The sequence below is a fragment of the Patiria miniata genome, unplaced genomic scaffold, assembly GCF_015706575.1.
Source record: "Patiria miniata isolate m_02_andy unplaced genomic scaffold, ASM1570657v1 HiC_scaffold_25, whole genome shotgun sequence".
NCBI lineage: Eukaryota > Metazoa > Echinodermata > Asteroidea > Valvatida > Asterinidae > Patiria > Patiria miniata.
The window spans coordinates 5,626,039-5,651,537 of NW_024037064.1; the positions used below are offsets into that span (position 1 = coordinate 5,626,039).

At 39.4% G+C, this 25,499-nt stretch overlaps 1 pseudogene; it reads right to left on the reverse strand.

Moving 5' to 3' along the window:
* Positions 1-1,179: 1,179 nt before the first annotated feature.
* Positions 1,180-21,465, reverse strand: LOC119733323 (annotated as a pseudogene).
* Between the last annotated feature and the right edge of the window lie 4,034 nt (positions 21,466-25,499).

Genomic DNA, 25,499 nt, shown 5'->3' on the forward strand with positions numbered 1-25,499 from the left:
ACAATACTGGAGACGTACATCTAAGAAAAGATTGTTTGAATAGTTTGCTTTGTTTTGTTTTATTTTGAACTGAGTTTCCTTATTTTTGTATTCATGGATGGCTCACCCCTTTTCATTAATTTGGTATAGCCAGGACTGTACGGAAATGTATATGCAAATTATACAGGGGCAATTGGTCTTTTCTTCCATCACGTGATAACTGCGCAAATTTCCAGAGTGCCGCGATTTCTATTTATTCTTCTATTTAATAATATTCCTCTATTTTAATAATGTTCCTCTATTCAATATTTATTTAATATCAAATATTCCTCTATTTGATAAATTTAGCCATAGAGGGCGGGCTTTCGATTAGTGCGGCCAACTTGTCCTCTGATAACCCCCCATAAGTAATATAAACAGCTCAATTAAATTGTACAAAAACATCTTTAAGGGAATATGGAAGGGGTCAAACAAAATGCGCATTTTAGTTCTTTAAAGTGGAGTTGTTTATGAAAGGGCATGAAGCGGGGAGGGGGGGGCAGTAATTTGTAGTTTTGCAAGTTCCAATTTTTAGTGTTCATTGGGTGCTAGATAAATATTTTAAAATGCTGTTTGTTTTTAAATGTAAGACTCACTATGGTGTCGCAAAGCTGAGGATTCATTCAAAACGACTTCAACTTATTTGATGTTTTGAATTAATCAAAGAAGCTGTCTTCTTGCAGACCGAAGTGGGGGCCACCAGAAATGCCTTTACGATAAATCCACCAGTGAAGACGACTGTTTTTAATACGAAATTGTAGGCTATTCATCCCTGTTGCCAATTATAATACAAAGAAAGAAAAGAAAGGAAACACTGCACCCCTCCCATAAAATTCGATCTAGCCCCGCCCCCTCCACATAAGGAATTGGCAACAACTGGCCTGTCGGCTATTTCTTAATCCCCCAACAATAAATGCTTCTGGATCCATCAGTGATTTAGCTGTCTAATCATTTTTTTGTAACTGCATGAAGTAAACTTGTGATTGGGATGATATATTTTCCAAGGAATTTCTTTGGATATCCTCATTATGAAGCCTGCATGCCTGATTACAAAACCCAAGTGGTGACCCAGCTGTAGAATTCAGAGGCGGGAGATTGGTCCATCACTGAGGGAGGAATGGAAGCATAACACAACAATCATCTAACCTCAAAGATTTCTCCTTGATTGACTCAAGTCATTGCATGCAATAATTTATTACACGACAATAATCATACAAAGTACACAATGTCAAATAACAATCCCGGACGTCTTAAACTTTGCCCAAAATAGCTGGAAAAACAAAAGAAGAGATCAGAAATGTTTCTGCACCAATAACAAATAATACAACAAATTCCAACATATCTCTACTCATAGTTAACCAATAAAAACTTACTTCCACCAAACGGTGCAAATATCAGATATTTAATTTTTATTTTTAAGATAAGTTTGCGGTAGCACCATGTGAATAAATCTCTTTTGTGAGTATGTGTGGTTCTGAAAAGAACCGGAGGGACTTAACGTCTCGAACAGTATGCTCCACCCGTCGTCAGGAGAATGAGGGATTCCAACGATGATGCGATTATAAGGATGGGAGCGGTGAGGGCGTGAGAAGGATGCAAACTGGTGAAGCTCCAAACCGGTGAAGCTGAGAAGGATGCAAGTTGACTGATTTACTCACATGGTGCTACCGCAAACTTATCTTGTCTTATCTTTCCACCATGCAAACCTTCAAATCTTATTTTCAAGTTAAATAAACAAATTGACTGTAGCAGGATTACCGTTCCGGATTACTGTACCGGAACAGGAATCCGGAGGTCACAGGGTCAAACCAGCTCTAGTCAATTTCTTTGTTCAACTTTCACGTTATTATAATGCACCAAGACAGTTCTCCTTTGTGGTTTATTTTTATGACTGAAACCAAACTATCCAGAAGTCAGCAGATTATCCTGACTTGTAGTCCGTGACCGAGTGATGACCTTATCTTACAGAGTTGCACATTAATGATCACAAGATAGAAATCACAATTACGTAGTTTGTAAACCATGGCTTAAAGGCATATAGGAACATTTGAATTTCATGCAATTTGTTTGTTTCCAATACAAGTAATGCCATCACTGTTCCACAGAAGAATACTCTCAACCTAACATGTTGAAGCTTTGGATATTACACCTTTCAATAAAGGGTGAAATATCCATGCACAAACTTTTCATCAATAAAAGCGATTTTGTCCATAGAACTCTTTTAAATCCGAACACCAGTCAATTGACTTATCATTGGAAATCACCTACATTTCTTGATTTCTTCTCAATGACAGCAAGCCAGATGGAATAATTTCACAGGGTGTTTAGTACAAGTACGATCTTTAATCCAAGTGAGCTTTTTGATTACAATTCGACAGGTTACGTTTGGGATAAATGCAAATGATCCCATCCCATATCCCTTTAAATGTGTACATTAATGAGTACAAAAATCCCCATCATTTAAAATTGCAATCAGTTCGGCTTCGCAAATACAGTGTTTAAATCTCATTTTAATCAAAATCTTCTTTCATGTGTCATGCCAGCAACAACAGTTAAACATTATTTACATTCAGTTTACATTTCCAATGTGAATAAATCAAAACGCTGATTCAAAGTATAGTTTTGCTCTCCTGCAGAACGACTTTTACCAAATTGAATGGTTGCATTTGGGCATGTTATAATGACTGTTATCACCTGGGCAACTGCAAAATATCAAAACTGTTAGAAACAAAAATGTCATTTTGGTACGAGAAAATTTATCATACTTGGAACAAACAAATCTAGTGTCAATCAATACTTTGAAGAGGCTTGCAATGATAAAAACAAGCAAATTGTCCACTTGTTCCTATTTCAACATAATCAGAAACACAGAAACATTTTCGCGTATACAACAATTGCAATGATTGGTCCTGAATGAGCAAACATGACTGTCCTCTGACAAAAATGCATCATTTGGCAATGCAACATTCTACATGTATATATTATACATGAATTGTTTGACAGTATGAACACTGGTTTGGTAACTCTCAATATGGACATAGGCCTATAGTTGAATAGTAAACAAAATCCACGTTATACTGTTCTTACACAACTACACCACTTTAAAGGTATATTACATTAACAGTCAAAGTTAAAGATCTATACAAAAGTTAGCAAACTGGAATCATAAATTTTGCCATTTTATGCGTAGTTTACATTAATTTACACAAACGATTTGATAAAGACTGAAGCAGAAACACTCAATAGAAACGTCTGTTTAAAAGGCGTGAAGTTGCGAGAATTTTCCGAATTTGTACATGAGGCAAACACAAAACAATTCTAAAGTACCCGAGGTTTGGAGTATTATTCTGTATACTAAGTTTTGCACAGCACTGGTCTATGGAAGAGTGTCGTGCAACCATTTGCGTGTGGTCACATTAGTCTGTCTGAATGCCATATTACTACATTGATCGGATAACAGGGTAGGAGGAGGCCTTTGTCACAAAAGTTGAAGACATCTCACACAACTTTTACCTAAGATGTTGCGATTCAAGATATTTTCTCGAAAGAAATGGAAAGGAGAGGTGGATATTCTCCTGTTTAATTGACGATTAGATTGTGGATTTATAATAGTACTCAGAGGTCACCCAAGATACAAGGTCAATTTAATATCACTTTCAAGTGACACCCAGAATGCTTAGTACAGTGCTATTAAGTTTAAAGATTTCAATGAATCATTTTGTACAGGAATTGTTGATCGACTTTTCACATTGATTGAGTGATTAATTGATGGATTGAAAATCTGGTGTGTTTTTTTTGGGGGGGGGGGGATGGGGGTTCAGTAGAATGAAGAACTATGCTTGGTATATTTGTATTCATAATGTAAGAGGATTCCGAATACATCTATTTGTATTGAAACCTTTTTGTTGACTTTTCTTTTCATTATCGAGCCCCTTATTGACCTCTGAAAATATAATTGTTGTTGTTATTGATTGTTAGTTTTTTTAACCGTTTTTTTTTTGGGGGGGGGGGAGGGGGAGGGGGTTGCAGAGCATTGATTCTACATAAAATGACCCATGATACGTGCTACTTGTTTCGGTTTAATGCGCCTTGTGAGCGTGGTGCATTCATAGGGAACAGGGTGAGAGTTATTACTTGGTGGGAGATTAATAGGTATTGAATTCTCCCTCTTCTTTTTCCTTCAGGCGAGAGAGGTCTTGACTGACAACTTGTCTGACGAGCTCAGCATCGAGGCCGGTGTTACAAAGTCTCAACGCCCATAACTTAGGAAGACCTCGGAGATGATGGGTGAGAGCCCTCACTGCATCCAAACTGAATGCATTGATATCAAGGCTAAGCAATACTAAACCATGCCCAGCAGGAAGGATGCTGATCAGGTCCTTCACGTCATCATCGACCAACCTGCATGCAATGAGGTGCAAGCTTGTAAGGGATGATGAGATGTGGCTGACATCTCCCACCCGGGCATGCAGGTTGGTGCCATACAGTGTGAGAAAACCCAACCTGCATCCTTCCAGTGCCTTCAATAGATCAACAACCTCATCCAGTGATCGTTGGTACATATGCAAACCAAGCCTGCCTATTTGTTCCTGCATGCGGAAAAAGCTGTGTGATACATGCCCCACGTCAAACCAAGACTTTGCCTCAATGCAAACCACAATGAGTATTTGAGCACGGCGCTGTTCATCCACCTCACCAAGTGTTTCCTCTAGGAGGCTAAGTTCCTCCTCCTCCTGCTCAGACAAGTAGTAGTAAACAAATATCAGCTTAGCTGACTTCATGCTGTCACTCGGAAGAATTCCCTTGAGCAGGGTAAGCTCCTGCTTTCTTACATGCATGTAAAAATCTGTACCTTCAAGTGGCGGAGTGACATGCTGTAAGTAGTAGCTCAGTGATTTCAGGTCTTTGTTACTCTTGCAGTCTACACTAGTTGGTTTGACTAGTTTGGTAGCCAAATTTTCTGAACCAGACTCGCACAACAGTAACCGAGCTAATCTCTGCAGTTCCCTCTCATCACCTTGCATCTCTCGTATGTGATCCAGAATGAGACCAGCAGCCTGCCTTGATCTACCACAACAAAATCTCAGCAGGTATTCCATCGCAAGAACATTGCCTTCTCCAATCTGCTTCAACTGATGACGGAATTTGTCTTATCATCTTGTAGCAATTTCACCAGGTGACATGCTGCGAAGTATTCTTGGATGAACTTGTGGGGGAAAGTGACCAACGTTTTTACATCCAGACCACTAGTGAAGGTTTCACATTGAATGAATCCCACACGACAACCCTCAGCTAAGGAAGACTGACAATCCTGAAATTCAGTTTCATTGAACATGAGTCTTTCCCCTCTACAGTCTAGTAACCCTTGCAATGCAACACACCCCAAACCATCAATGATTGACATCATGATGAACATCATGTGCTGATCACCCATTTCTTCATTGCGGCGAATGAAAAGAACCTCTGTAAACTTTGCAAACAGCTCAGTAATTCTCTCAGGCAATGACTTTTGATTCTTCCAAACAAGGCACATCATCTGGGAAATGATTGGAACTTTGGACATTTCCCATAGATGTTGATTGGTTTTCAGATATGAAACCAATGCCTTTCCCATGTCAGCATCATCAGGAAGGTTTAATCTGATGTACTGATCTCTGTCTTGTGGATTGAAGCCAGTTGTCTCCACCTGGGCAAATTTTGGGTGACACCTGAGTACTGATTCCACCATGTGTGGTCGGGTGGTGACCACAAAACTTTTAGTAAGGACTCTGCTGTGTAAGATATCTTGAACCCTGTACACGCCCTCCTTGGATTGCAAAACATGAGACGGAATTTCATCTAATCCGTCCAACAGCAAAGCAATGCATGATTCATGATCATCAATGAACCCTTTCACTATGGGTTTTGTCAGTTTGGTGTTTTGTGCTAGAATTTGGTCAAATATGGCATCCAAGACACAACTAGATTGCTGCATTTGCCTCAGCTTTATCCAAAACACAAGATCGAATCTACCAAGAAGGGGTTTTGAACTAAGTTTGATGGAGGAGTTTGCAACCTTCACTAACAGAGTTGATTTACCCGTCCCGGCCCCACCAATAAGAAGAATCTTGATTTCCTTAACTATTTCCTGATTGAACAAATCATCCAAGGAATTGAGAATGTCATATAGTGCTTCATCCAAGAATAATTTTCCTTCTGGTAATGTCACCAACCTTTCTGATTTTGTTTTGCCTGGAATGTTCTTTTTGAGATTTAGAGGAATAAAGAATTCCTCAATACCCACTTGACGTGACTGCAGTGTTGGGTGTGCAGGGATAGTCGTTGCAGTTTGCTTGTAGTTGTCGATAATTTGTTGTTGAAAATACGCAAAGGTATACAGCCCCTGGAGTCCGGTGATTTCTAAAACAAATCATACAATTATAATGAGTAATTTACTAGAGAACACATGAACATGATTCATTACAATTCTTTCGAGCTACAGTTCAACAAAGCCGACCAATCTGCTGGTCCAAGTCCTCGCACCACCAAATATTTCTTTTTTCGCATTCAGGTTTATTATCTTTATCCACAAAAGTATTGAATTAGATTTAGTTTCCCATTTAGTACGGTAAAATGTACACTTACAAATTTTGTATAGGATTGAAAGTTACATATCCAGTTTGTTTTTAAATGTGACATTCCCAAGATGACAATACATGTATCGATAAACCATGAGGCGCATGAAATTGATGTTACACACAAACAGCCAGTTCCTTACACTCTTCAAACAAACGCAGCTGTGATGAAATCAACGCAGAAATTCTGATCACACCATGAACTAGATGAAGATGACTAACTGTAGCTGGCGGTAAATTCTAACAAAAAGGGCGAAACTTGACAATGCTGCATGCTGTTTCCAGGCCATTTTTATTACGATCTTACGTTTATCCAACAGCCACCGAACCACACACTTATTAATTCCCCAGTGTTCATTCCTGGATGTATTCGTGGGTGCAGGAGGACATGAGGACATGTGCCCTTCCCAGCCCCCCCCCCCCCCCCCCCGCAAAAAAAGGGAAGGTGGGCAAGCAGAAGGAAAGTTTTTAATAAGCTAACATAAACATTATAATTACGTTGCTTAAGAAATGAGCTAACACGCGTTTCTCTCCGAGTATGGTAATTTAATTGGTTTTAATCATTATATGTGCTTTCCCTTTCAAACTTATTGAGTACTGAAATTTGGTTGATAACAGAGTCATGAGCCTTAAACAGACAGTAATTCATGTCAACAAAAGTATTTCATGTGATTTCTGGTATACCGTTGTAAATTAAGCACACAAAAAGTAATTCAGTAAATTAAGCATGCCTATTTTAGCGGCTTGAAAAAAAAAGGGTTTTGCTTCGTCAATCTATCATACATGTATGTACCAAGGCTACTAATATCATGAAAATTATGACTGATTAAAATTTATTTTGATGCCTACCTATCAATTCATTGATAATGTCCATTCTACCGATCTCAATGAGAGCTGTGCATAACACTCTACTCTGATCCGTGCCGGTGGATTGTCGGCGCCTCCATTTGTCCAGTACCTTGAAGATCTGTTGTTTCTTGTGGGAGATCTTTGACGCGCTTAAACCCAGATGTGTTGCTAGGTTCCGCGAATCAAAGCCAAGCATCTCAGAGATCTTGTGTAGAACGGCGTCATTGATACCTGCAAACGGTCAAGAAAGTTTCTGTGAAAATGTCTGTTATGTTCTGTTAAGTCCATGGTGAATGCATTGTGCCAGTTATTGTTGAGATAATTCATGGAGGGGGTTAGTTACTTGAAACCATGGCTACCACAATACCGGTACTTTCACAATTGAAGGGAGCATATTTTGTACAGTGACTGTGATAGCGTGCAGAGAATAGTCTCTAGTCTTTCTTTGCTGCCTATTTAATCATTTCAAAATAAAATAAATTGATAGGCCTCATAAATTGATGGATCAATTTAATTAACAACTTGGTGGAAAAGCAAGTTGTATTGTCCATTTTGGACAACAAATAATTTCTGATGAGGAAAGATTAACAACGACAACGTTTCCTATGATGAAAGTTATCATTACTGTGAAACACTGGGAAAAGCTTACCTGTGTCAGCTGGTATTGGGATCAGTCCTATGTTTTCCCCACGTGACGATTGTTGACCATTTTCTGGATGCAAATTTTACAATGAGAACAAATTGCGTTAACTGTATACCGATGCATGAATCCTCATTCCAAATACCACAGCAAGTTAATTTGAGATTCCATAATAAATGTTTAATCTAATATTAAATTATCTGAATGGATTCAGTGAAAGAGTACATGTAGGTCCTACTATGTACATATCTATGAATATAATCTCATGATCATAATTGTTATCGTTACTCAATACGTAGGTCCCAGTTAAGGCCAAAAAAAAAAAAAAAAAGGTCCGGTTTCTGGTATGCGTTCATGTCACCGTAGCCATGCGGGTCAGCAAATTTTTTTAAAAATTCAATGTAAGATGATGTCTCAAAACCGCCAAACTCACTGGTTTGACTGAAATTTTAACGTGTTTTTAGATTGGGTTACAATCGAGTATAAGCTTTATGTGGCCTCTCTGGGCTCCCATATATTTTGCACTAAATTTAGTCAGGCACCATTTGCAGTCATTAGCCGACATTTGAAGAAAAAAAAAAGTAAAAAAAAAAACAAAAAACGCGTCGCTGCACCACTTTTGGGGCAAGCTTCATACCAGAAGACTTTGGGGGGGGGGGGCCTAATAATGGTTATATATTATTTTAAGCAATATTGTTTTATTTTCTTCTTTTTTTCACTCGTTAAAGCCATGTCTTTACAAAGTTTTGGCCAAAAATGCAAGTCTTGCTCGGCTATAACAAGGAAGAGTGATTAAAATGTGACGGAGATCCAAAATCATTTTATTCTTAATATTAATATCACGCGCAGTTTTCTTTAATAATATTTCAATTTCCATTGTTATATTGTTTTTGTTTCAAAATACAAATATCCCCTTAGGACCCTTACCTTCACGTTGACGGCAGCATTTCTCCCTGTATTTATCTGCAAAAACAACACAAAACACTTGTAATTACTTTGAAGAATCTCATACAACAGGGAAACAATTTTTGTTATAACATATATATAGGGCACAGCTACTATCGTAGTGGTGCGATGGTAATGCGCATGGTTCATCGAATTGTACTGTGCAGCGATTTACCGAAGTGGGTGCTACGTACACAAGCCGCGCAAATGATGTCCTTGTATCTTTGCGAGCGGTTCGCTGCTCTAATCAGGTTTGTTACTATGCGCACAGGTTATTGGACTGTGCAGCGATTTACCGAAGTGGGTGCTACGTACACAAGCCGCGCAAATGACGTCCTTGTATCTTTGTGAGCAGTTCGCTGCCTGAGTCAGGTTTGTGGATGGAAAGGTGCATGCTGCTACGCGGTAATAAGGCTGTACCGTCTCAGTATCGTGAATTCAGAACCTCTTGCTCCAAGACCAACACTGTCAGTGAACTATCAAACTGACCATTTTGCCGAGGAAAACTGAAATGCCATAATTAAAGAACATCAAAAGCTCAGTTTTATTATGAAATCTCTAACAAACACACAAAAGGACAGTAAACAAGAGAACATAATCTCATGAAATCATGAGCTCACTTCATGTATTTTCATGTGTCAATATTAGGGACCATTAGAAATGGTGTGCCTATGGGAGAAGTATGCGGCTCAGAAAAGTCACCTATTGAATCACTATATTGCGTAGTTAGTTTATAAGGCACACTCCCGGCAATGTACATGTAACATCAAAATATTGAAATGTATTATGTATGCCTGGTGAAATTATCACACAAATAATGAGTTAATAGGTCATTTTTTTCGAGCCACGTGCGTTGTCCGTATGCGTACAATTCTAATGGTACCTATTACTTTTGTAATACATGTATCTTGGTTTGGGAGGATTTCCATTGCTTCTCTAACCCTATTCACTTCAGAAGGGGGGGGGTCCGGAGGAGAGTATAAAACAAGTACCGTAATTTTCGGAATATAAGCCGCGGCTTATACGTTGATTTTGCCCATGAAAATGTTTACTGCGGCTTATACACAGGGCGGCTTATACACCGAGCCTTGAAGAATAAAAATGAAATTCACATGTGTATTTAATGTACTGGTATAAGAAGAGATATGTTGCTGAAATGAATTATAAATTAAGAAAGTCATTAACAAACCGAAACCACGTCTCACGTAAAGGTACCGAGCGGTAAAAAAGTACGGTGATGAAAGCTGTCTTCGACACTTAACACCAGCCGTACGTGATACTGGTACAGTGCAGCAGCGATATGCAGGCATGCTTTCCCAACAGCGGACCACACCATTTGTGGTAACAAAGGGGTGTTCTTTCTTGGGAACAATAATTACCAATTTTTTCGCTGTTTAAAAAAAAAGAAAAAAGACCACTACAATTTTTATGGCGTTCGAAACATTTTTTGTATTACATAATCAGTTGTTCAACGTCACAATATACTTTGTTTTCTTGAAATGTATTCAAGAAACGATGTAAAACTCAAAAGAGGGACTAAATCACCTCTTACAAAATTAATGGAATCGTCTATTAAAAGGTCCGCTTCGTTTTGACTATTTCCAAAGAAAGTTACGATCGAAACTTGAATTTTTCTCGCAACTAATCGCAACAATTTGATAAGTTTTGAGGTAAAAACGAACCTGTTTATTCTTAGGACAAAACAAATCAGCATCTGTTGCCACAAAGCAAGATTTGTAGCGCTCCAGTCAGACAACACACGGTGGGTTTCATACTCTCTCACGTGCTGTGGGAAAATGTTGTCATTCACCGGCGTGCGTGGCGCAGGCTGCCGGGCTATGACGGGGCAGCCGGCAGCAGTTCCCGGTGTTTATTTCTCATCAATTCCCATATTTGTTTGTAAAAGTATCAATTGTAAATGATTTGATATTACTTTTGTAGTCCTTTTAATAGCTTCTGAAGTGTGAATGGAACTGGTTCAGAGCATTTTGACTAGAATTTGGAGGCCTTACAAAATTGAAACCGCAGCGGTCGGTTCGGCTTATACGCCGGTGCGGCTTATACGCCGACTTCAAATCTTAATTTGCAGATTTTTGCGTGCTGCGGCTTATCACCGCGCGGCTTATATTCCGAAAATTACGGTAATAAAACGTGCCATGAATTCACTTCGGAGGGGAACATAAAGCAAGTGAACAATATGGAAAGACAGTAACGTCCAATTCTGTGATTATACCAGTAGGAACATGACTTAGGCCCAAAAAAAAAGTTTCTGGTATGCGCGCGCGTCGCCGTAGCCATGCGCGTCGGAAAAATGAAAAAGTGTTTTTTTTTTCAATAAAAGATGACGTCTCAAAACCGCCAAACTCACTGGTTTGACTGGAATCTTGCTGCGCAAGTGTTTTTAGATGGTGTTATGATCAAGATTAAGCTTTATGTGGCCTCTCCAGTCTCTGGACTCCCATAATATATTTGCACTAAGTTTAGTCGGGCACCATTTATAGTCATCAGCCGACATTTGAAGCAAAAAAACATGTAAAAAAAACGCGTCGCCGCACCACTTCTTGGGCAAGCTCCATACCAGAAACCAGAGACTTTTTTTTTTGGCCTTACATATTCCAAAACAAAGTGCCAACAGAGCCACCAGAAAGCAAGTGAAAACAATGGAAAGGCAATAACTTTCAATCCTGAGATTATACCAGTAGGAATACTACTTACATATTCCAAAACCAAATGTCAACACTGCCATCAGCAAGAGGCCAAGTGGTCCAACTATTCCAACGATCAAGGAAACATTAACCAAGTCATTTCCACCACTTCCAGTTGCAGACGGCGTATTTGTAGTCGTGGTCATGCTGCCAAACTCTGCCATTTTTGTTCTTGTCGACTTCCTTTTAAAAAGAAAAACTGCAAATTGTAAGTGAGCTACATGCGAGATAGCGAGGTGTTTGTTATATAGACTAAAATGTTATGAACGGATTTCGTTTCTAATCCAAGGGTGGAGGAAGTGATTGGTGTTTCTAACCACCTTGAAATTGCTAATTCTTTATGTAATGAAAAAAAAATTTGGTTTACATTCTTCCAGTGTTGTATGATTTGAGTCAAGGACTCGGACTCGAGTCACATTTTTGGTGACTTGGACTCGACTCGAGTCACATTGGAAAATGACTCGGACTCAGACTCGATCTTGATGACTCGGACTCGAGCTTGGTGACTCGTGACTCAAGTCACGTATTTTCAACAAAAGAAAAATCATAACGTTATTTCTGCGATGAATGTAGCATTATTTTTTACTCCATATCATAGACAAAACACAGCGCCTGGGAAATTTGTATCCAAGGGCTGCGCACATATGTGTAGAGCCTGCACGACGAGCACCATGGGCCCGGTGTCACACCAAAAAGTGTCCGGTATTAAAAGGAAAACACATTTTGGGTCAAAACAACATGTACACACACAACTATATACACTGGGATTTACTTAATAGACAGAATGGGTGATTGACAAATAATGTTAAAAAATTTGATTAGTTTGGTGAACAACTAAGGACAAGTGACTTGTGTCTCGGACTCGGACTTGAGGCTGATGACTCGGGACTTGGACTCGACGTTGGTGACTCGACTACAACACTGCATTCTTCTCTGAATAATGTCATCACTCAAAATTGCAAATCTTAAATTCACTGATTCAGAGAGGTCCTTGATCTTATGATGAGGTGACTGCAGCAATGCCCCATCCTCTCCTTTGAAAAATCCACCACTGAAACCACATTATATATTGCGACTTTTATCGAATGATCGGGCTGTTTAAGATATCATTTGCAGCTATCCAAGAAGTAACTGATGAAATTATTGTTTAAAAGCATACACATGTGCTTGTTTTAAAGAAAGTAATTGCAATAAACTCCCTGTGAATTTTTTCTTCTGACATACTGTCATTTTAAAGAAAACAATAAAAGAATGTCATTTCCAAAGATGCATCTAAAGACTACTTTCCGATAGTAGTTCGATTTTAATTCATTGAAGGCGTGAATGGGCCCTATATCTAGAGAACCATACCGGTAGTGTGTTACCTCCCGAATGAAAGTTGGAAAAAATCACTCGGGTGGGACTCGAACCCGTGACTTCCTGCTTTCTAGTGCAGATGTCTTACCACTCGACCACCGAGCTAACGGGATCGGTTGGCTGGTTCGAACATAGCAGCGGGTACCGCATAAACTATTATAAGATGGAATTTTGCGTCGGGGTGATATAAATCAAATTAGGTTTTGCCCTTTGAAACTTTGTAGATGTATGTCTATAGATGGGAATGCGTTATTGATGAAAATCAAGATGACGTTATGGTGCTGTCCTTGCGTGATTTTATATAGATTTCTGACATTTTGAAGATTATCGCTATATCTCACCAACACAACATGCTCAAATCAAAATTCTTTTCGTAACAGGTTTAGGTACCGTACATGACTTTTAAAACAAACAAAAGGGTAGGTCCGATCATCATGAAACTTGTTGGAAGGTAGATAATGTTACTAGTATGCAAAATTCAAAATGACGTACATGTACAGATGGCGTCATCAACTGATTTTTATGTTTAAACTTTTTTTTGTGTGGCTACTAGCAAAACTTTAAAGTCAATTCATTTAATACAAGAAATTATCAATTACATGACTACGCATTGCCAAAAAAACCTCATAAAAATCTTAGTCAGAGAAACCCTGTATGTTCTGTTTTTAAACAGACATAGCCTAGACCTCTGGTTTCTTTTTTGGAATTATTGTTCAAATTTTGAAGAGCTATAACAGTACCTTCTGGGATATTGAAATAGACAAAATGTATTTTCAATATAAACCGTAGTCTGCCTACTCTTAAATGCATCTACATGAATAGGTTTTGTTACAACATTACTTCATGTATGTACACTTCACATTTTGCAGTCTAAAGCAAACTGTCACTCCTAGTTCGTAAGCTAGCCTTGAACCTCATCCAAAATAACTGATAATTTTCTTACCCAAATTCCCAATCAAATCACCTGAAGACAAATTTAAGTTTTCTACTTTGATGTAAAAAGCACAAGCAGTTGAGGCTTTTGATGGGGCGGATCTGGTAAAGATGGCACTGGACAAGCATCGTCATCAAGTCGCGTGACATGGTTTATATTTAGAACTTGGGATTTTTGTTTTGCTGCATACATGTATGTCACACGTACCCGTACTGTCTGTTTATCTGTTTATCTGTGTACATACAGTATTTACTTGACACTTGAGTTTTAATTTGGACCTTAGAGACAGGTAGCTCCATGCACTGATTCTATCTACAGGTGTACTTTGTTACATTTCAATCGCACACACACCTCAGCAACTGTGTACATATTTATTTCACACTTGAGTTTTGGACCTTAAGATACCGCATGCATTCTATCTACATACAAAATGCTCTTTGTTGAATTTCAATGGCATACACCTCAGCATCCATTTAATTCCACTTTTGTATCTTTAACCCTCAAATAAATGCCCTATAATATTGTAAAAATCTTGCTTGAACCCTTGGGTTTGTCATAAATTCAAATGAAATGGAAGTCCGGCTTCCTACTGATCAAATTGAACCAATTGTAAAGTTATGTCGTTCCTTAGTTACCCAAATATGGCTGACTGTACAGTTTGTCGCTCAAGTAATTGAGAAATTGGTTTCTTGCTTTCCAGGAGTACAATTGGGTCCCATGTTTTGCAGGAACCTTGAAATCAGCAAAAGATGCAGCACTGCACTGAAGGCCCCCCCCCCCCCAAAAAGTCTCCGGTTTCTGGTACCTGTATATATGCGCGTGCGTTGCCGTAGCCATGGGCGTCGGCAAAATGAAATGAATGAAATTTCAATGAAAGATGTCTCAAAACTGCCAAACTCACTGCTTTGACTGGAATCCTGCTGTTGCACAATTTTAATGTGTTTTTAGATGGGGTTACGATCGAGTATAAGCTTTATGTGGCCTCTCTGGACTCCCATAATTGGCAGTAAGTTTAGTCAGGCACCATTTGCAGTCATCAGCCGACATTTGAAGAAAAAAAAAACAGTATAAAAAAAAAAAGCTGCGTTGCCGCATCACTTTTTGGGCAAGCTCCATACCAGAAACCAGAGACTTTTATTTTTTGCCAAAGGAAAACAGAGGAATTCTCACACAAAAATGTCACTGATAAAAGAAGCAAGAATTGAATTGCAGTTTGCCCACTGCATCTCATTCTACATGTATTTTGCCTCAAGTGAGCAACTTGCAGAAACGGATGCATCCAATAGTGCATGGGGAGCCTAATGCCTCGCAATTAATCTTAAAACCAATGGAAGATGGACTGCAAATGAAACCAAATTTCATATCAATTACACATGTACCTTGAGCTGTTGGCTGATTTATACGAAAGCCCATTAGCGCCACTGCAAGTATATGTTAGTACGGATTCTTAATTCGTTACAACAGATTTTTAATTCGTTATTACGGATTATTAATTTGTTATAACGGATTATTTAATATAATGCGGAGAAACCCTATATGTTCTGTTTTTAAACAGACACAGACCTCTACAGGCTCTAGTTTCTTTTTTTGGAATTATTGTTCAAATTTTGAAGAGCTATTTATAAGGTACATCTTTAATTATCTTCTGAAATATCGAAATAGACAAAATGTATTTTGAATCACCGTAGTCTTCCCACTCTTATTACTGCATGTAGGTTTTGTTGGGACATTACTTTGTGTACGTACATGTACATTATACACTTCACATTTTGCAGTCTAAAGCAAAGTGTGATTTCTACGTTTGTAAGCTAGCCTTTAACCTTATTTAAAGAAACTGACAATTTTTTCTTACCTCTTCTATATTCCCACAAAAATCACTCAACAAATACGTTTACCTTTGATGTAAAGAGTATGAACAGTTTTTGATGCTCGGCGGATCTGGTAAAGATGGCGCTGGACAAACACAGCATCGTCATCAAGTCACGTGACATAATAATAGTTTATATATAGAGCTTGGGATTTTTGTTTTGCTGCATACTACGTGTATAAGTTACACATGTACATGTAGAGTCTGCATCTGGTCATCTGTGTACATAATTACTTGACACTTGAGTTTTGGACCTTAGATACCGGTAGGTTCATGCATTCTATCTACATGTACAATGTACATGATGCACGGTTAAATTTCAATCACTTTTAAATCCACTTTTTTTAACCCTCAAATAAATGCCCTTTAATATTGTAAAAAAACATTTTCCTCCAATGTCTTTAAAGTTCACACACTAATTGCGGTTTTCTTTCCCCTTTTATATAAAAAAAAATACTGATCAAGAATTTTCAATCTATTTGAAGTTATCAATTTTGACTAACAAAAGTTTCAACTCGGTTTTAAACTTGTCAAGACTGAGCGACGGGTATTTGATTGTAATGGTGTACATGTACACTGAGGACAATGAGCAACAGAGTTGACTGTTACATGTGTAAGAGGACACTATGTCCTCAGTTGGAAACTGATTTACCCAAACAAGAGAACTACTTTAGAAGAGAATATGAGAATTGACTGAGAGAATAATTTATGGCTGTGGTGTGCAGAACATAGACCTATCTGTTTGCTTCTAGAACAAACTGCCAAATCAAATCTTTCATTTGTTAGCTGCCAGATCCACAGGCAGGAACTTGCGATGCCTTTTCAGTGCCATGGGAAAATGAACTAATTCATTGTTTTCCGCCCTTTTCTCTAATGGACAGAGTCTTAAAAGAAGATGGAAATGGACAGGAGTGCTCATCCTCCCCTTCTGGAAAACACAGCATTGGTTTCCACGGCTACTACGTCTATTGACAACAGAGCCAGATGTACTACCCAAGACCAAGACACTTCTGCGTCTACCTCACGACCCACAGCGTCAACATCCACTAGCAACCAGCCTAGTTCTGTGTGCGGCAAACTTGTCAGGAATTCTCTCATTGAGAAAGGACTTTCAGAGGAATCAATCAAGATTATCATACAGTCCTGGAGAATCAGAACACATAAACCGAACAGTTCAGCATTATACAATAATTCCTGGATCCACTCCTGCTGCGTCACCAATAACAAGTGCGAGTGCAAACTCTTGCAACAAATGTGACCACACATTTGGTCAATTTTGACATTTCCTCCTTCTGGACACTGTCCAACCGCTACACAAAATACCACGTGACTATAACATTACTGCACATACTTTGCCTCCATTTACAAACTTTTTTTATAAACATGTTTCCAAATTGTTGCAAACAATTTTCGTTAAGTATTTTATTTGCCTTTTTTAATTTCAATTTGGTAGTTATTTTTTCTATGGGAAACTTAGGGGGCTTATTTTGATCAATTTTCGGGACAGACATATGCAAAATAAACATGCATGCACATCGATTGAAACAAAACCGGTGTTCCGAAAACTTTTGGCAAGAGTGCATTTTATGACCACGGCATGGCATTTGGTCAATTAGTCAATTTGTTTTGGTCAAATTTTTTGGGTCAATTTTCGGGGACAGACTGACCGACCGAAAGACAGACAGACAGACAGACTGACCAACCACCAAGTGACATGTAGAAGCTCCTGCCAGAGCTTAAAAAACTTACTAGCAAACCAACAGAATGTTAATTTGTTGACCTCTTTTTGTAGTTTAGTTTATGGTCATTTCATGGCAAGGGATCTTCTGTGAGAGAATCCACCCTACACAATGCAGGGTTTTTAAATATGCCATGTTCTTTTCTTGTAATGTGGGTTACCGATAAAAAAGTAATTTGCAAGTAAAAGTATGACAGACTGACAAATAAACCTAAGGAAAGTTAAAAACAAAGTAATTTTCCTACCTACCAACCTGGATAATTGTTAGGATGTTACTGTTAGGATTTTCTATTGTTCCTCTTCCCTTTTCCTTTGTTTATTCCCCTAACTTTTTGGAATAGCTACCACTCGTTTTGTACACGTTTTCTAATTGAGGTCATCCTCGATTTGGTTCCTGTCCTCAATTCATCAATGATGTTGCACGTGTGTCCTCGATTTACACCAGAAAGTTTATGGCATAAACACACAAATATTTTCAGCCTAAGTGAACCTACCATGATACAGGTCTTGACACACATCCATGGCTTGGCCGGTGTCAATTCTTGCTGTCCTCTTTGGAGGTTTGTGGCCATGAACTTCCTGTATGCATCTTCATTGGTCTCTGCAAGCTCATCCAGCATTGACCAAAAGCACTGTGCCTGCTTCATCAGGTCATGTTGGACGCCTGTCGCCATAGTTTACTGTAATTGGAAAAGAAAGGAGGAAAAATTGGAAAATGATGTCCGCACGATATTCGCAATGGAGCCCTCGCCGATATTCATAAACGGTATTTCACTTTCATCCAGACTGTAAGTATCGTTTAATATCTTGATCTTAAAATCATAAATCTGTAATTGTATCTCAGGTGGCGTATGTAGTAATTCTGTGGACGTTTTGAGGGTGAAATCTGATGTTTTTGTTGGCAAATGTTTGGGTTGTTAATTATTTGAAACGCCTTGTAAGTACTATCGCCAGATCATGTCCAAAATGTTAAAAATAATGCAGGGGCTACTGTTTGCAGCAATCGTTACAGCAGCGTCTGGCTCCCTGACCTAATAGTTAATGTCCTTCGTACAACTGCATGTGCACACATCACATGACGATTAGGGTCTGTGGATCGAAAGTTCACCACAGGCATGCAAAATCATAGCGGGGTACCAACGAAATCAAAGAAAAGTTCTTTTTGTGGAGTAGATGCAAAATGTTGATTGTTTAACGGCACCATGGTTTAAGTTGTTTTGTACTGATCATATGTGTATGCTGCAACTAGGGTGGAAACAAAAGTTCCATCTTCTTTTTTACTATAAGAAAAGAATTCCATTATACATGCATGGACATCATTAATTTTTCCAATAACATGCCCTAAAAAGTCAAATTTTGCAGGGAAAATATTAAAGTATTTACTGAAAAAACACAGACTTTTTTTCAGACCAGTCTCAAAGGGTTTGTGCACAGGGCGTCAAGTGATGTCCAGGTGGGTGTGGAAGTCTTTTCCGCTTTGTTTATCCACAGACCATTGTTGTCATGTGATGTGCACACGCGCAGTTGTGACTCAGATGGGGCTTACATTATGTACTGAGACTTGGGTAATTGTCATCTTCAGGACACCTCTATTTTAAACAAGTTCCGGTTAAAATGACTGTTCAGCACCAAAGTGACTCTTGCACGGCAGTCTTTTGTCTTCAGATTTACTCATATTTGTTGGAATTTTGAAACACACTTTCAAAGAAAATGTGACTTTCCCCCATTTTTTGCATTCAAAGACGAAGTGCACGTTGTACTTCTTACAACACGTGTGCACGCCAGACAGAATGAAAGCTTAGCCCGATGCTGATTGGCTAATAACAACATGTTAAAAAAATTTTAATTTTTATCCAGCCAATCAGCATAATCAGCATCATTCCTTCATTGCATCGAGTTTCACTGTCGCCATCTTGGTTTTTGAGCCTGTTTTCTGGTTGTCTTCGTCATTGACCCCATAATTTCCCCAATAAATCAAAGACATCATGCCCTCTTTCCACAAAATAATCAACAAAACATTCAAGAAGGTGTCATCCCTCATAGCTGTTCAAATGTCTGGCCCCATAAATGTGGCCAATTTACCGGACTACCTCCGTAAATAAAGTCCACACTTGGTACATGTACCTGACAATGTAAAACTTTGTCTAGTTTCTATTGTTCACATTTAGACTTTGTAGTTTATTAGTCCCATAAATGTGACGGTGTACTGGTCTACCTCCCTATTAACCAGAGCAGGAAGTCCAGTATTACCGTCACATTTATGGGACTAACCTTCACATGCAGCTAGCACGCACTACGCATGATGGGCACCGGAAGTTAGTTTGTGTGACACGTTCTACATGTACGTCACAGGTCACGCAAATCTATCCAATGAGAGCTCAAATGACGTCAGCCCTGACAAGCGTTCTGTTTGTAGGGAGGGAGGTGGGGGTACAAGCGAAGGTACTATGTTTTATTTTTAAAGTCCCAAAAAATGTCACTGCGCATGTTCAGTGCCTATTCGGCAAATATCGTTCGCTTAAAGAAAGCCGGTGCCGGCTAATATACTCCAACTGCCAAATTTGAATGTCAATGAAAAAGACAGTCTGATAAAATTCATGTTTTTATCCATGCCCAGCATGCATTGCAAATGCAGGCGCGGATCGGGGGGGGGGGTTTTTGGGGACAACCACACCCCCCCCAGCCAGCTCTGCCCCCCCCCCCAAAAAATTGTCATACAAATTCCTAAAAAATAAGTCAACCCCCCCCCCCCCCCCCCACTGTGACACCCATATGGAGAACAATGGAGCATTTGCTCACTCGCCACTAGTGAAGCTCTGTCTACGTGGGAAGACTGGGCGCTCTGAGCAAACTTTCGTAAATATGCGGAAAGTATGTTTGTTAAACTTACTTCCTTGTATCGCATCACAAAATAAAGATTTTCCTCTTTCACCTGAATATAACTTCTTCATGATTAAAGGCGAATAATTATGTGCACTTTTTAATTGAAAGACGGGTAACTCAGTGGAAATTTTGGGTTTCCTATGGAGGTCACGGCACAATTCCCTGATTTTTGAGGGTGCGGTTTACTTCTTCGAACAGCACAATGTGAACCCCCGGTCGCACAGTGTGTGAACCCGGGGGGGGGGGGGGGGGCAACAACCCCCCAATAAACCTTATCGCCCCCCCCCCCATTCGCCCCCCCACACAGAGATTTTGAGTTTCTAAACAAATATCATTGATCTACATGACGCCCCCCCCCCATGATGAAATGTCCCAGCCCCCCCCCCCCCCCCCGCCCCCCCCCCAGCCCCCCCCCCCCCCACCCCCCGCGCCCCCCCACTGAAAAAATTACTGGCTACGCCTCTGCTCACACGGCTTCTGAAAGATAACACAATAAGCTTTCCATTCATGTAACAAACGTTTTGATTGGTTGAGAAGAACAAGGGGCACTTTTCTTGTCAAATCAGACATCGCATTTGTTCTGAGGATCGACGGGCTGCTTATGAGTTATGTATACTATAATCCGGTCTACGCAGTGGGTTGTGCAGGTCGCCGGGTAAATGCACCGTTGTGCGTGACCGCAGAGAATGCAGGGCTTTGATTTTCTGCACATATGGGTGGAAAAGTTCTCTATACGCAAAAAAAATTATAACTTCAGAAGAATCTACAGTAGGTCAATCACTTCCACCTAGCTTTCCAAGGCCAAATGGTTAACTTTTCAGGCAAAAATTGGCAAACTTACTTTCACTGTTGTGACGTTTTTTCGAAAGTCCTCCACGTCGTGCCCCGCCAATTTAAGAACGCGCAACGAACCACGTGAGATTGGTTTGTAACAAATCTCCTGGTCCCTGTACTATTGCAATGATTTCAGAAGCATTGGGAAGTGCGAACCAGTTATTTCTGCGGCGCCTTACTCACCAATGAAAGCTACCGGGCAAATTTTGTGCTGGGGTAGTTTCAGGGTTTTTAGCATGGGGAAAAGTCGTTTTTATTTTAATTCACAATGTTTTGCATACCATCTTTTTCAATTCCCACAATTTTTATATCAAACAATATTGGAGACCTGTAGGCCTATCTCAGAAAAGATCGTCTTCAAATTCAATAGTTTGCTAAAAAGAATTTTTTTTTTAATTCTCACAATTTTTATATAAAAACAGTATTGGAGACTTGTATCCAAGAAAAGATCGTCTTCAAATTCAATAGTTTGCTAAAAAGAAATTTTATTTTGAAACTGAGTTCCCTTATTTTTGTATTGATGGATGGCTCACCCCTTTTTCATTAATTTGGTATAGCCCTTGTGGAACGTATATGCAAATTTTTACAGGTGCAATTTTTTTTCATCAAGCGATAACTCCCCCTCCCCGCAACGCCCATTTAGAAATATTTAGAGTGCCGCGACTTCTATATTCCTCTATTTTTTAATAATATTCCTGTATTAAATATTTAATATTTGATATTCCTCCATTTAATAAATGTAGCCATAGAGGGCGGGCTTTCGATTAGTGCGGCGAAATTAACTTGTCCACTGATAATAACCCCACCAGGGGCGGATCCAGGAATTTTACCAGTATATTATTACCAGTATATTTTTTTGGGGGTGTCACAGTGGGGGGAGGGGGGGGGGGGGTTGCATTAATTTTAATTAGTTTCTATGACAAAAACAATTGACAGAGCTGGGGGGCTGGGGGGCGTTTTGACCCCCAAACCCCTCCCCCCCCCCACCCCCCCCGAATCCATGCCTGCCCACCTCCGCCCAAAAAAATGGAGACAGCTTAATTTATTTTACAAAACATTTTTTAGGGAATATCGAAGGGAAGTCAAACAAAAAGTGCGTTTTTGTTCTTAAAGTACAGTTGTTTATTGGTAGTGGGGCCTACACAAGTATCATTAATTCATGAAAGGGGATGAATTGAAGAGGGGGTGTTAATAGGTAAAGTTCTATTTTTTGTTCATTGGGTGCTAGAAAAATATTTGTAAAAGGCTTTTTGTTTTCAAATAAGAGTCACCGTGGTGTCGCTAAGCCACAACAGCAAAACACAACAGGTCCACAACAAAACAATGTAATCAAACAACGATTCATTCAGACAACTTCAACTTATTTGAAGATGTCCTGAAGTAATCAAAGAAGCTGTTCTTGCAGACTGAAGTGGGGGCCACTAGAAATGCCTTTAAGATTAATCCACCAGGGAACAAGTGAAGACGACTGTTTTCAACACGAAATTGTAGTCTATTCATCCCCGCCCGTTGCCACTTTATAATACAAAGAAAGAGAAGAGAAACACTGCCCCCCCCCCCATAAATGTGATCTAGCCCCGCCCCTCACATAAGGAATTAGCAACAACTGGCCTGTCGGTGACCCTTTTCTTTCAATCCCCCAACAATAAATGCTTCTGATCCATCAGTGATTTAGCTGTCAACTCATTGTTTTTATTGCATGAAGTAAATTTGTGATTGGGTTTGATATAATTTCTAAGGAATTTCTTTTGATATCCTCATTATGAAGCCTGCATGCATGGGCGTCGTGAGGGGGGGGGGGGGCAAGGGGGCACTCCCCCCCCCTCCCTCCCTGGAAAACGGGGGGGGGGGGGGGGAGGAAAAGGGGAGGGGGGTAAGGAAAAAGAGGTGCGACCCATATTGCTGTTAATTTAATTTGATGGGGGGGGGGTAGGGCAAATTCTCCCCTGCTGACGCTCGGAAAAGTGATAAATTGAGAATTTTGGGGAAAAATTTGTGTAGACGCCCATGCCTGCATGCCTGATTACAAAACCCAAGTGGTGACCCAGCTGTAGAATTCAGAGGCGGGAGATTGGTCCCATCACTGAGGGAGGAATGGAGGCATAACACAACAATCATCTAACCTCAAAGATTTCTCCTTGATTGACTCAAGTCATTGCATGCAATGATTATTACATGATAATAATAATACAAAGTACACAATGTCATATAAAATCCCGGACGTCTTAAACTTTGCCCAAAATATCTGGAAAAACAAAAGAAGAGATCAGAAATGTTTTTGCACCAATAACAAATAATACAATGACTTACAAATTCCAACATTTCTCTACACATAGTTAACCAATAAACTTACTTCCGCCAAACAGTGCAAATATCAGATATATAATTTTTATTTTCAAGTTAATCCTAAAGGGGCCGGGTTATTTTGACCATCTCTTCAGCCGGAAGGGGGGGGGGCGGGGCGGATTCCGCCCCCCCTAAGATCTCGGCCATCGAGTGACGCAACAATTTTGAAACTCGGCACATGCATAGAGCAACTCTTCCTAAACATACCCAAGAAATTTCATGACTATAGGTCAAAGGGTTTTGGAATTATGGGCTAATTAATTATTCATATGTACGAATGGTGGCTTTCTGCTCTTGTACACGGCGTTTACGTTTATGCAAAAATTCAGTTTTCACGGCGCATAGCGCCAGAAAGTTTTTGCTAACGCGGCAACCCGTGGTCCGGATTTTTATGTTTTTTGGTATCAAAAGATGCGCAAAGCTCGAGGCTAAAAAGTCCTAAACAGCTCGGGTCGCCGAAAATTTTTTTTTAGAGGCTAATCACGGAAAATGTTGAGGGGGGGGGGGGCATTCCGCCCCCCCCCGGCCCCTTTAGGGTTAAGACAAGATAAGTTTGGCGGTAGCACCTTGTGAATAAATCTCTTTTGTGAGTATGTGTGGTTCTGAAAAGAACTAGAGGGACTTAATGTTTCGAACAGTTTGCTCGATCGATCTGCCCATCGTCAGGAGAATGAGGGATTCCAACGATGATGAGATTTATACGCGATGGGTGCAGGGAGGCATGAAAAGAAAAGGATGCAAACTGGTGAAGCTCGAAACCGGTGAAGCTGAGAAGGATGCAAGTTGACTGATTTATTCACATGGTGCAACCGCAAAACTAATCTTATCGTAGTATCATCTTTCCACCATGCAAACTTCTTTCAAATCTGTTTTTAAGTTAAATAAACAAATTGACTGTAGCAGGATGACTGTTCCGGATTACCGTACCGGAACAGGAATCCGGAGGTCACAGGGGTCAAACCAAGCTCCAGTCAATTTCTTTGTTCAACTTTCACGTTATTATAATGCACCGAGTCAGTTCTCCTTTGTGGTTTATTTTTATGACAGAAACCAAACTATCCAGAAGTCAGCAGATTATCTTGACTTAGAGTCCGTGCCCGATGATGACCTTATCTTACAGAGTTGCAATTTAATGATCACAAAGATACAATTACAATTATGTAGTTTGTAAACCATGGCTTAAAGGCATAGGACATTTTGTATTTCATGCAATTTGTTTGTTTCCAATATATGTAATATTATCACTGTTCACGAGAAGAATACTCTAAACCTAAACCAGACATTTGAAGCTTTGGATATTACACTTTTCAAGAAAAGAGTGAAATTATCCATGCACAAAACTTTTGATCAATAAACGCGATTTCGTCCATAGAACTCTTATTCAAAAATCAGTCAATTGACTTGGAAATCACCTACATTTTTTTATTTCTTCTTAATGACAGCAAGCCAGATGGAATAATTTCACGGGGTGTTTAGTACCAGTACGATCTTTAATCCAAGTGAGCTTTTTGATTACAATTCGGTAGGTTTACTTTTGGGATAAATACAAATGATCCCATCCCGATATCCCTTGAAATATGTAAATTAATGAGTAAAAAAAATCCCCGTCATTTAAAATTGCACTCAGTTCAGCTTCGTAAATACAGTGTTTAAATCTCATTTTAATCAAAATCTTGTCATGCCAGCAACAACAGTTAAACATTTTAACATTCAGTTTTCATTTCCAATGGTGAATAAATCAAAATGTTGATTCAAAGTATACTTTTTCTC